We start from the raw sequence: 13695 nt of genomic DNA on the forward strand, positions 1-13695 counted from the left end.
CTTAAGTACAAGAAAACTGAGTCTTCTTATGGTCTATGTTTTGAGCGTTTCCAGTGTCACCAGTTTAAATTCTGATGCAACTCTGCAGGTTTACTGTCTCCCTTGGACCTTCCCATTGGCGATGAAACACAGAAATTGCATCGGTATTAAATATAAGAGACACAATGTCGTCTTAAGTACAGGAAGAGTGTTTCTTTCTATTGTCTATGTTGTGAGCGTTTCCTGTGTCACCAGTTTCACATTCCGATGCACCTCTGCAGGTTTACTGTATCCATTGGACCTTACATTGACGATGAAACACAGAAATTGCATCGGAATTAAATATAAGAGACACCATGCCGACTTAAGTAAAGGATGACTGAGTCTTCTACTGTCTATGTTTGAGCCTTTCCTCTGTCACCAGTATTACCTTCCGATGCACCTCTGCAGGTTTACTGTATTCCTTGGACGTTGCCATTGACGATGTAACGCAGAAATTGCATCGGAATTAAATATAAGAGACACAACGCCGACTTAAGTACAAGAAAACTGAGTCTTCTTACGGACTATGTTTTGAGCATTTTCTGTGTCACCAGGTTTACATTCCGATGCACCTCTGCAGGTTTACTGTATCCATTGGCCCTTCCCATTGACGATGAAACACAGAAATTGCTTCGCAATTAAATATAAGAGACACAATGCCGACTGAAGTACAGGAGGACTGAGTCTTCCTACTGTCTATGTTTTGAGCGTTTCCTGTGTCGCCAGTTTTACATTCCGATGCACCTCTGAAGGTTTACTGTATCCCTTGGACATTCACAGTGACGATGAAACACAGAAATTGCATCGGAATTAAATATAAGAGACACAATGGTGACTTAAGTACAGGAAGACTGAGTCTTCCTACTGTCTATGTTTTGAGCGTTTCCTGTGTCATCAGTTTTTCATTCCGATGCACCTCTGCAGGTTTGCTGTATCCCTTGGTCCTTCACAGTGACGATGAAACACAGAATTTGCATCGGAATTAAATATAAGAGACACAACGCCGACTTAAGTACAAGAAAACTGAGTCATCTTACGGTGTATGATTTGAGCGTCTCCTTTGTCACCAGTTTTACATTCCAATGCACTTCTGCAGGTTCACTGTATCCCTTGGACCTTCCCATTGACGATGAAACACAGAAATTCCATCGGAATTAAATATAAGAGACACAATGCCGACTTAGGTACAGGAAGACTGAGTCTTCCTTCTGTCTACGTTTTGAGCATTTCCTGTGTCATCAGTTTTACATTTTGATGCACCTCTGCAGGTTTACTGTATCCCTTGGATCTTCACAGTGACGATGAAACACAGAAATTGCATCGGAATTAAATATAAGAGACACAATGACGACTTAAGTACAGGAAAACTGAGTCTTCTTAGGGTCTATGTTATGAGCGCTTCATGTGTCACCAGTTTTACATTCCGATGCACCTCAGCAGGCATACTGTATCCCTTGGACCTTCCCATTGACGATGAAACACAAAAATTGCATTGGAATTAAATATAAGAGACACAATGCCTACTTAAGTACAGAAAGACTCAGTCTTCCTACTGTCTATGTTTTGAGCGTTTCCTGTGTCACCAGTTTTAAATTCCAATGCACCTCTGCAGGTTTACTGTATCCCTTGGACCTTCTCAGTAACGATGAAACACAGAAATTGCATCAAATTAAATATAAGAGATACAATGCCGACTTCAGTACAAGATAACTGAGTCTTCTTAGGGCCTAAGTTTTGACCGCTTCCTGTGTCACCAATTTTACATTCCTATGCACCTCTGCAAGTTTACTGTATCCCTTGGACCTTCCCATTGACGACGAAACACAGAAATTGCATCGGATTTATATATAAGAGACACAATGCCGACTTAAGTACAGGACGACTGAGTATTCCTACTGTCTATGTTTTGAGCATTTCCTGTGTCACCAGTTTTACATTCCGATTCACCTCTGCTGGTTTACTGTATCCCTTGGATCTTCCCATTGACGATGAAACACAGAAATTGCATCGGAATTAAATAGAAGAGACACAATGCCGACTTAAGTACAGGAAGATTGAGTCTTCCTACTGCCTATGTTTTGAGCGGTTCCTGCGTCACCAATTTTACATTCCGATGCACCTCTGCAGGTTCACTGTATCCAATGGACCTTCCCATTGACGATGAAACACAGAAACAGCATCGGAATTAAATATAAGAGACACAATGCTGACTTAAGAACAGGAAGGCTGAGTCTTCCTAATGTCTATGTTTTGAGCGTTTCCTGTGTCACCAGTTTCACATTCCGATGAACCTCAGCAGGTTTACTGTATCCGTTGGACTTTCACAGTGACGATGAAACACAGATATTGCATCGGAATTAAATATAAGAGACACAATGCCGACTTAAGTACAAGAAAACTGAGTCTTCTTAAGGTCTATGTTCTGAGCGTTCCCCGTGTCACCTGTTTTACATTCTGATGCACCTCTGGAGGTTTACTGTGTTCCTAGGACCTTCCCATTGACGATGAAGCTCAGAAATTGCGTCGGAATGAAATATAAGAGACAAAACGCCGACATAAGTACACGGAAACTGAGTCTTCTCACGGTCTATGCTTTTAGCGTTTCCTGTGTCACCAGTTTTACATTCCGATGCACCTCTGCAGGTTTACTGTATCCATTGGACCTTCCCATTGACGATGAAACACAGAAATTGCGTCGAAATTAAATATAAGAGACACAATGCCGACTTAAGTACAGAAAGACTGTCTCTTCCTACTGTCTATGTTTTGAGCGTGTCCTGTGTCACCAGTTTTACATTCCGATGCACCTCTGCAGGTTTACTATATCCTTGGACCTTCCCATTGGCGATGAAACACATAACTCGCATCGGAATTAAATGTAAGAGACACAATGCCGACTGAAGTACAGGAAGACTGAGTCTTCCTACTGTCTATGTTTTGTGCGTTTCCTGTGTCACCAGTTTTACATTCCGATGCACCTCTGCAGGTTTACTGTAACCCTTGGACCTTCACAGTGACGATGAAACACAGAAATTGCATCGGAATTAAAAATAAGAGACACAATGATGACTGAAGTACAGGAAGACTTAGTCTTCCTACTCTCTATGTTTTGAGCGTTTCCTGTGTCACCAATTTTACATTCCGATGCACCTCAGCAGGTTTAATGTATCCCTCGGACCTTCACAATGACGAGGAAACACAGAAATTGCATCGGAATTAAATATAAAAGACACAATGCCGACATAAGTACAAGAAAACTCAGTCTTCTTAGGGTGTATGTTATGAGCGCTTCCTGTGTCACCAGTTTTACATTCCGATGCACCTCTGCAGGGTTACTGTATCCCTTGGACCTTCCCATTGACGATGAAACACAGAAATTGCATCGGAATTAAATATAAGAGACACAATGCCGACTTAAGTACAGAATGATTGTGTCTTCCTATTGTCTATGTTTTGAGCGTTTCCTGTGTCACCAGTTTTACATTACGATGCACTGCTGCAGGTTTACTGTATCCCTTGGATCTTCTCATTGACGATGAAACACAGAAATTGCATCGGAATTAAATATAAGAGACACAATGCCGACTTAAGTACAGGAAGATAGAGTTTTCCTACGGTCTATGATTTGAGCGTTTCCTGCGTCACCAATTTTACATTCCGATGCACCTCTGCAGGTTTACTGTATCCATTGGACCTTCCCATTGAAGATGAAACACAGAAATAGCATCGGAATAAAATATAAGAAACACAATGCCGACTTAAGAACAGGAAGGCTGAGTCTTCTTACTGTCTATGTTTTGAGCTTTTCCTGTGTCACCAGTTTTACATTCCGATGCACCTTTGCAGGTTTACTGTATCACTTGGATCTTCGCATTGACGATGAAACACAGAAAATGCATCGGAATTAAATATAAGAGACACAATGCCGACTTAAGTAGAGGAACATTGAGTCTTCCTACTGTCTATGTTTTGAGCGTTTCCTGCGTCACACGTTTTGCATTCCGATGCACCTCTGCAGGTTTGCTGTATCCATTGGACCTTCCCATTGACGATGTAACACAGGAATTACATTGGAATTAAATATAAGAGACACAACGCCGACTTAAGTACAACAAAACTGACTCTTCTTACGGTCTATGTTTTGAGCGTTTCCAGTGTCACCAGTTTTAAATTCTGATGCACCTCTGCATGTTTACTGTCTCCCTTGGACCTTCCCATTGGCGATGAAACACAGAAATTGCATCGGAATTAAATATAAGAGACACAACGCCGACTTAAGTACAAGAAAACTGAGTCTTCTTACGGTCTATGTTTTGAGCATTTTCTGTGTCACCAGTTTTACATTCCGATGCACCTCTGCAGGTTTACTGTATCCATTGGCCCTTCCCATTGACGATGAAACACAGAAATTGCTTCGGAATTAAATATAAGAGACACCATGCCGACTTAAGTAAAGGAAGACTGAGTCTTCCTACTGTCTATGATTTGAGCGTGTGCTGTATCACCAGTTTTACATTCCGAGGCACCTCTGCAGGTTTACTGTATCCCTTGGACCTTCCCATTGGCGATAAAACACAGAAATTGCATCGGAATTAAATATAAGAGACACAATGCCGACTGAAGTACAGGAAGACTGAGTCTTCCTACTGTCTATGTTTTGAGCGTTTCCTGTGTCACCAGTTTTACATTACGATGCACCTCTGCACGTTTTCTGTATCCCTTGGACCTTCACAGTGACGATGAAACACAGAAATTGCATCGGAATTAAATATAAGGGACACAATGCCGACTTAAGAACAGGAAGGCTGAGTCTTCTTACTGTCTATGTTTTGAGCTTTTCCTGTGTCACCAGTTTTACATTCCGATGCACCTTTGCAGGTTTACTGTATCCCTTGAATCTTCGCATTGACGATGAAACACAGAAATTGCATCGGAATTAAATATAAGAGACACAATGCCGACTTAAGTACAAGAAAACTGAGACTTCTTACGGTCTATGTTTTGAGCGTTTCCAGTGTCACCAGTTTTAAATTCTGATGCACCTCTGCAGATTTACTGTCTCCCTTGGAACTTCCCATTGGCGATGAAACACAGAAATTGCATCGGAATTAAATATAAGACACACCATGCCGACTTAAGTAAAGGATGACTGAGTCTTCCTACTGTCTATGTTTGAGCCTTTCCTCTGTCACCAGTATTACCTTCCGATGCACCTCTGCAGGTTTACTGTATCCCTTGGACGTTCCCATTGACGATGTAACGCAGAAATTGCATCGGAATTAAATATAAGAGACACAACGCCGACTTAAGTACAAGAAAACTGAGTCTTCCTACTGTCTATGCTTTGAGCGTTTCCTGTGTCACCAGTTTTACATTCCGATGCACCTCTGCAGGTTTTCGGTATCCATTGGACCTTCACAGTGACGATGAAACACAGACATTGCATCGGAATTAAATATAAGAGACACAATGTCGACTTAAGTACAAGAAGAGTGTGTCTTTCTATTGCCTATATTTTGTGCGTTTCCTGTGCCAGCAGTTTTACATTCCGATGCACCTCTGCAGGTTTACTGTATCCATTGGACCTTCCCATTGACGATGAATCACAGAAATTGCATCGGAATTAAATATAAGAGATACAACGCCGACTTAAGTACAAGAAAACTGAGTCATCTTACGGTGTATGATTTGAGCGTTTCCTTTGTCACCAGTTTTACATTCCAAGACACCTCTGGAGGTTCACTGTATCATTTGGACCTTCCCATTGACGATGAAACACAGAAATGGCATCGGAATTAAATATAAGAGACACAATGCCGACTGAAGTACAGGAAGACTGAGTCTTCCTACTGTCTATGTTGTGAGCGTTTCCTGTGTCACCAGTTTCACATTCCGATGCACCTCTGAAGGTTTACTGTATCCCTTGGACATTCACAGTGACGATGAAACACAGAAATTGCATCGGAATTAAATATAAGAGACACAATGACGACTTAAGTACAAGAAAACTGAGTCTTCTTAGGGTCTATGTTACGAGCGCTTCCTGTGTCACCAGTTTTACATTCCGATGCACCTCAGCAGGCATACTGTCACCCTTGGACCTTCCCATTGACGATGAAACACAGAAATTGCATTGGAATTAAATATAAGAGACACAATGATTACTTAAGTACAGAAAGACTGAGTCTTCCTACTGTCTATGTTTTGAGCGTTTCCTGTGTCACCAGTTTTACATTCCAATGCACCTCTGCAGGTTTACTGTATCCCTTGGACCTTCTCAGTAACGATGAAACACAGAAATTGCATCAAATTAAATATAAGAGATACAATGCCGACTTCAGTACAAGAAAACTGAGTCTTCTTAGGGCCTAAGTTTTGACCGCTTCCTGTGTCACCAATTTTACATTCCTATGCACCTCTGCAAGTTTACTGTATCCCTTGGACCTTCCCATTGACGACGAAACACAGAAATTGCATCGGATTTATATATAAGAGACACAATGCCGACTTAAGTACAGGACGACTGAGTATTCCTACTGTCTATGTTTTGAGCATTTCCTGTGTCACCAGTTTTACATTCCGATGCACCTCTGCTGGTTTACTGTATCCCTTGGATCTTCCCATTGACGATGAAACACAGAAATTGCATCGGAATTAAATAGAAGAGACACAATGCCGACTTAAGTACAGGAAGATTGAGTCTTCCTACTGCCTATGTTTTGAGCGTTTCCTGCGTCACCAATTTTACATTCCGATGCACCTCTGCAGGTTCACTGTATCCAATGGACCTTCCCATTGACGATGAAACACAGAAACAGCATCGGAATTAAATATAAGAGACACAATGCTGACTTAAGAACAGGAAGGCTGAGTCTTCCTAATGTCTATGCTTTGAGCGTTTCCTGTGTCACCAGTTTCACATTCCGATGAACCTCTGCAGGTTTACTGTATCCGTTGGACTTTCACAGTGACGATGAAACACAGATATTGCATCGGAATTAAATATAAGAGACACAATGCCGACTTAAGTACAAGAAAACTGAGTCTTCTTAAGGTCTATGTTTTGAGCGTTCCCCGTGTCACCTGTTTTACATTCTGATGCACCTCTGGAGGTTTACTGTGTTCCTAGGACCTTCCCATTGACGATGAAGCTCAGAAATTGCATCGGAATTAAATATAAGAGACAAAACGCCGACATAAGTACAAGGAAACTGAGTCTTCTCACGGTCTATGCTTTTAGCGTTTCCTGTGTCACCAGTTTTACATTCCGATGCACCTCTGCAGGTTTACTGTATCCATTGGACCTTCCCATTGACGATGAAACACAGAAATTGCATCGAAATTAAATATAAGAGACACAATGCCGACTTAGGTACAGAAAGACTGTCTCTTCCTACTGTCTATGTTTTGAGCGTGTCCTGTGTCACCAGTTTTACATTCCGATGCACCTCTGCAGGTTTACTATATCCTTGGACCTTCCCATTGGCGATGAAACACATAAGTCGCATCGGAATTAAATGTAAGAGACACAATGCCGACTGAAGTACAGGAAGACTGAGTCTTCCTACTGTCTATGTTTTGTGCGTTTCCTGTGTCACCAGTTTTACATTCCGATGCACCTCTGCAGGTTTACTGTAACCCTTGGACCTTCACAGTCACGATGAAACACAGGAATAGCATCGGAATTAAAAATAAGAGACACAATGATGACTGAAGTACAGGAAGACTGAGTCTTCCTACTCTCTATGTTTTGAGCGTTTCCTGTGTCACCAGTTTTACATTCCGATGCACCTCAGCAGGTTTAATGTATCCCTCGGACCTTCACAATGACGATGAAACACAGAAATTGCATCGGAATTAAATATAAAAGACACAATGCCGACATAAGTACAAGAAAACTCAGTCTTCTTAGGGTGTATGTTATGAGCGCTTCCTGTGTCACCAGTTTTACATTCCGATGTACCTCTGCAGGGTTACTGTATCCCTTGGACCTTCCCATTGACGATGAAACACAGAAATTGCATCGGAATGAAATATAAGAGACACAATGCCGACTTAAGTACAGAATGATTGTGTCTTCCTATTGTCTATGTTTTGAGCGTTTCCAGTGTCACCAGTTTTACATTCCGATCCACGTCTGCAGGTTTACTGCGTCACACGTTTTGCATTCCGATGCACCTCTGCAGGTTTACTGCATCCATTGGACCTTCCCATTGACGATGAAACACAGAAATTGCATCGGAATTAAATATAAGAGACACAATGCCGACTTAAGTACAGGAAGATAGAGTCTTCCTACGGTCTATGATTTGAGCGTTTCCTGCGTCACCAATTTTACATTCCGATGCACCTCTGCAGGTTTACTGTATCCATTGGACCTTCCCATTGAAGATGAAACACAGAAATAGCATCGGAATTAAATATAAGAAACACAATGCCGACTTAAGAACAGGAAGGCTGAGTCTTCTTACTGTCTATGTTTTGAGCTTTTCCTGTGTCACCAGTTTTACATTCCGATGCACCTTTGCAGGTTTACTGTATCCCTTGGATCTTCGCATTGACGATGAAACACAGAAAATGCATCGGAATTAAATATAAGAGACACAATGCCGACTTAAGTACAGGAACATTGAGTCTTCCTACTGTCTATGTTTTGAGCGTTTCCTGCGTCACACGTTTTGCATTCCGATGCACCTCTCCAGGTTTACTGTATCCATTGGACCTTCCCATTGACGATGTAACACAGGAATTACATTGGAATTAAATATAAGAGACACAACGCCGACTTAAGTACAACAAAACTGACTCTTCTTACGGTCTATGTTTTGAGCGTTTCCAGTGTCACCAGTTTTAAATTCTGATGCACCTCTGCAGGTTTACTGTCTCCCTTGGACCTTCCCATTGGCGATGAAACACAGAAATTGCATCGGAATTAAATATAAGAGACACAACGCCGACTTAAGTACAAGAAAACTGAGTCTTCTTACGGTCTATGTTTTGAGCATTTTCTGTGTCACCAGTTTTACATTCCGATGCACCTGTGCAGGTTTACTGTATCCATTGGCCCTTCCCATTGACGATGAAACACAGAAATTGCTTCGGAATTAAATATAAGAGACACCATGCCGACTTAAGTAAAGGAAGACTGAGTCTTCCAACTGTCTATGATTTGAGCGTGTGCTGTATCACCAGTTTTACATTCCGAGGCACCTCTGCAGGTTTACTGTATCCCTTGGACCTTCCCATTGGCGATAAAACACAGAAATTGCATCGGAATAAAATGTAAGAGACACAATGCCGACTGAAGTACAGGAAGACTGAGTCTTCCTACTGTCTATGTTTTGAGCGTTTCCTGTGTCACCAGTTTTACATTACGATGCACCTCTGCACGTTTTCTGTATCCCTTGGACATTCACAGTGACGATGAAACACAGAAATTGCATCGGAATTAAATATAAGAGACACAATGATGACTTAAGTACAGGAAGACAAAGTCTTCCTACTGTCTATGATTTGAGCGTATCCTGTGTCACCAGTTTTACATTCCGATGCACCTCTGCAGCTTTACTATATCCCTTGGACCTTCCCATTTACGACGAAACACAGAAATTGCATCGGAATTAAATATAAGAGACGCAATGCCGACTTAGGTACGGCGGGACTGAGTCTTGCTACTCTCTATTTTTTGAGCGTTTCCTGTGTCATCAGTTTTACATTTTGATGCACCTCTGCAGGTTTACTGTATCCCTTGGACCTTCACAGTGACGGTGAAAAACAGAAATTGCATCAAATTAAATATAAGGGACACAATGCCGACATCAGTACAAGAAAACTGAGTCTTCTTTGGGTCTATGCTTTGACCGCTTCCTGTGTTACCAGTTTTACATTCCGATGCACCTCTGCAGGCTTACTACATCCTTGGACCTTCCCATTGGCGATGAAACACATAACTCGCATCGGAATTAATTATAAGAGACACAATGCCGACTGAAGTACAGGAAGACTGAGTCTTCCTACTGTCTATGTTTTGTGCGTTTCCTGTGTCACCAGTTTGACATTCCGATGCACCTCTGTAGGTTTACTGTATCCCTTGGACCTTCGCAGTGACGATGAAACACAGAAATTGCATCGGAATTAAATATAAGAGACACAATGATGACTGAAGTACAGGAAGACTGAGTCTTCCTACTCTCAATGTTTTGAGCGTTTCCTGTGTCACCAGTTTTACATTCCGATGCACCTCTGCAGGTTTAATGTATCCCTCAGACCTTCACAGTGACGATGAAACACAGAAATTGCATCGGAATGAAATATAAGAGACACAATGCCGACTTAAGAACAGGAAGGCTGAGTCTTCTTATTGTCTATGTTTTGAGCTTTTCCTGTGTCACCAGTTTTACATTCCGATGCACCTTTGCAGGTTTACTGTATCCCTTGGATCTTCGCATTGATGATGAATCACAGAAAATGCATCTGAATTAAATATAAGAGACACAATGCCGACTTAAGTACAGGAACATTGAGTCTTACTAGTGTCTATGTTTTGAGCGTTTCCTGCGTCACACGTTTTGCATTCCGATGCACCTCTGCAGGTTTACTGTATCCATTGGACCTTCCCATTGACGATGTAACACAGGAATTACATTGGAATTAAATATAAGAGACACAACGCCGACTTAAGTACAAGTAAACTGAGTCTTCTTACGGTCTATGTTTTGAGCATTTTCTGTGTCACCAGTTTTACATTCCGATGCACCTCTGCAGGTTTACTGTATCCATTGGCCCTTCCCATTCACGATGAAACACAGAAATTGCTTCGGAATTAAATATAAGAGACACCATGCCGACTTAAGTAAAGGAAGACTGAGTCTTCCTACTGTCTATGATTTGAGCGTGTCCTGTATCACCAGTTTTACATTCCGATGCACCTCTGCAGGTTTACTGTATCCCTTGGACCTTCCCATGGGCGATGAAACACAGAAATTGCGTCGGAATTAAATATAAGAGACACAATGCCGACTGAAGTACAGGAAGACTGAGTCTTCCTACTGTCTATGTTTTGAGCGTTTCCTGTGTCACCAGTTTTACATTACGATGCACCTCTGCACGTTTACTGTATCCCTTGGACCTTCACAGTGACGATGAAACACAGAAATTGCATCGGAATTAAATATAAGAGACACAATGATGACTTAAGTACAGGAAGACTGAGTCTTCCTACTGTCTATGATTTGAGCGTTTCCTGTGTCACCAGTTTTACATTACGATGCACCTCTGCACGTTTACTGTATCACTTGGACCTTCACAGTGACGATGAAACACAGAAATTGCATCGGAATTAAATATAAGAGACACAATGATGACTTAAGTACAAGAAAACTGAGTCATCTTACGGTGTGTGATTTGAGCGTATCCTTTGTCACCAGTTTTACATTCCAATGCACTTCTGCAGGTTCACTGTATCCCTTGGACCTTCCTATTGACGATAAAACTCAGAAATTCCATCGGAATTAAATATAAGAGACACAATACCGACTTAGGTACAGGAAGACTGAGTCTTCCTACTGTCTACGTTTTGAGCATTTCCTGTGTCATCAGTTTTACATTTTGATGCACCTCTGCAGATTTACTGTATCCCTTGGAACTTCCCATTGGCGATGAAACACAGAAATTGCATCGGAAATAAATATAAGAGACACAATGACGTCATAAGTACATGAAGACTAAGTCTTCCTACTGTCTATGTTTGAGCGTTTCCTGTGTCACCAGTTTTACATTCCGATGCACCTCTGCATGTTTACTGAATCCCTAGGACCTTCACAGTGACGATGAAACACAGAAATTGCATCGGAATTAAATGTAAGAGACACAATGCCGACTTAAGTACAGGAAGACTGAGTCTTCCTACTGTCTATGTTTTGAGCCTTTCCTCTGTCACCAGTATTACATTCCGAAGCACCTCTGCAGGTTTACTGTATCCATTGGACGTTCCCATTGACGATGTAACACAGAAATTGCATCGGAATTAAATATAAGGGACACAACGCCGACTTAAGTACAAGAAAAATGAGTCTTCTTACGGTCTATGTTTTGAGCATTTTCTGTGTCACCAGTTTTACATTACGATGCACCTCTGCAGGTTTACTGTATCCATTGGCCCTTCCCATTGACGATGAAACACAGAAATTGCATCGGAATTAAAGAGACACCATGCCGACTTAAGTAAAGGAAGACTAAGTCTTCCTACTGTCTATGATTTGAGCGTGTCCTGTATCACCAGTTTTACATTCCGATGCACCTCTGCAGGTTTACTGTATCCCTTGGACCTTCCCATTGGAGATGAAACACAGAAATGGCATCGGAATTAAATATAAGAGACACAATGCCGCTTGAAGTAGAGGAAGACTCAGTCTTCCTACTGTCTATGTTTTGAGCGTTTCCTGTGTCACCAGTTTTACATTACGATGCACCTCTGCACGTTTACTGTATCCCTTGGACCTTCACAGTGACGATGAAACACAGAAATTGCTACGGAATTAAATATAAGGGTAACAATGATGACTTAAGTACAGGAAGACTGAGTCTTCCTACTGTCTATCTTTTGAGCGTTTCCTGTGTCACCAGTTTTACATTCCGATGCACCTCTGTAGGGTTACTGTATCCCTTGGACCTTCCCATTTACGAATAAACACAGAAATTGCATCGGAATTTAATATAAGAGACACAATGCCGACTTAAGTACAGAAAGACTGAGTCTTTCTACTGTCTATGTTTTGAGCGTTTCCTGCGTCACCAGTTTTACATTCCGATGCACCACTGCAGGTATACTGTTTCCCTTCGACCTTCCCACTGACGATGAAACTCAGAAATTGCATCGGAATTAAATATAAGAGACACAACGCCGACTTAAGTACAAGAAAACTGAGTCATCTTACGGTGTATGATTTGAGCGTTTGCTTTGTCACCAGTTTTACATTCCAATGCACTTCTGCAGGTTCACTGTATCCCTTGGGCCTTCCCATTGACGATGAAAAACAGAAATTCCATCGGAATTAAATATAAGAGACACAATGCTGACTTAGGTACAGGAAGACCGAGTCTTCCTACTGTCTACGTTTTGAGCATATCCTGTGTCATCAGTTTTACATTTTGGAGCACCTCTGCAGGTTTACTGTGTCCCTTGGTCCTTCCCATTGGCGATGAAACACAGAAATTGCATCGGAATTAAATATAATAGACACAATGACGTCTTAAGTACAGGAAGACTGAGTCTTCCTACTGTCTATGGTTTGAGCGTTTCCTGTGTCACCAGTTTTACATTCCGATGCACCTCTGCATGTTTACTGTATCCCTTGGACCTTCACAGTGACGGTGAAACATAGAAAGTACATCGGAATTAAATATAAGAGACACAATGACGTCTTAAGTACAGGAAGACTGAGTCTTCCTACTGTCTATGTTTTGAGCGTTTCCTGTGTCACCAGTTTTACATTCCGATGCACCTCTGCAGGTATACTGTATCCCTTCGACTCTCCCATTGACGATGAAACACAGAAATTTCATCGGAATTAAATATTAGAGACACAATGTCGTCTTAAGTACACGAAGAGTGTGTCTTTCTATTGTCTATGTTTTGAGCGTTTCCTGTGTCACCAGTTTTACATTCCGATGCAC

The sequence above is a fragment of the Schistocerca nitens genome, chromosome 6, assembly GCF_023898315.1.
Source record: "Schistocerca nitens isolate TAMUIC-IGC-003100 chromosome 6, iqSchNite1.1, whole genome shotgun sequence".
In the NCBI taxonomy this organism is placed as follows: Eukaryota; Metazoa; Arthropoda; class Insecta; order Orthoptera; family Acrididae; genus Schistocerca; species Schistocerca nitens.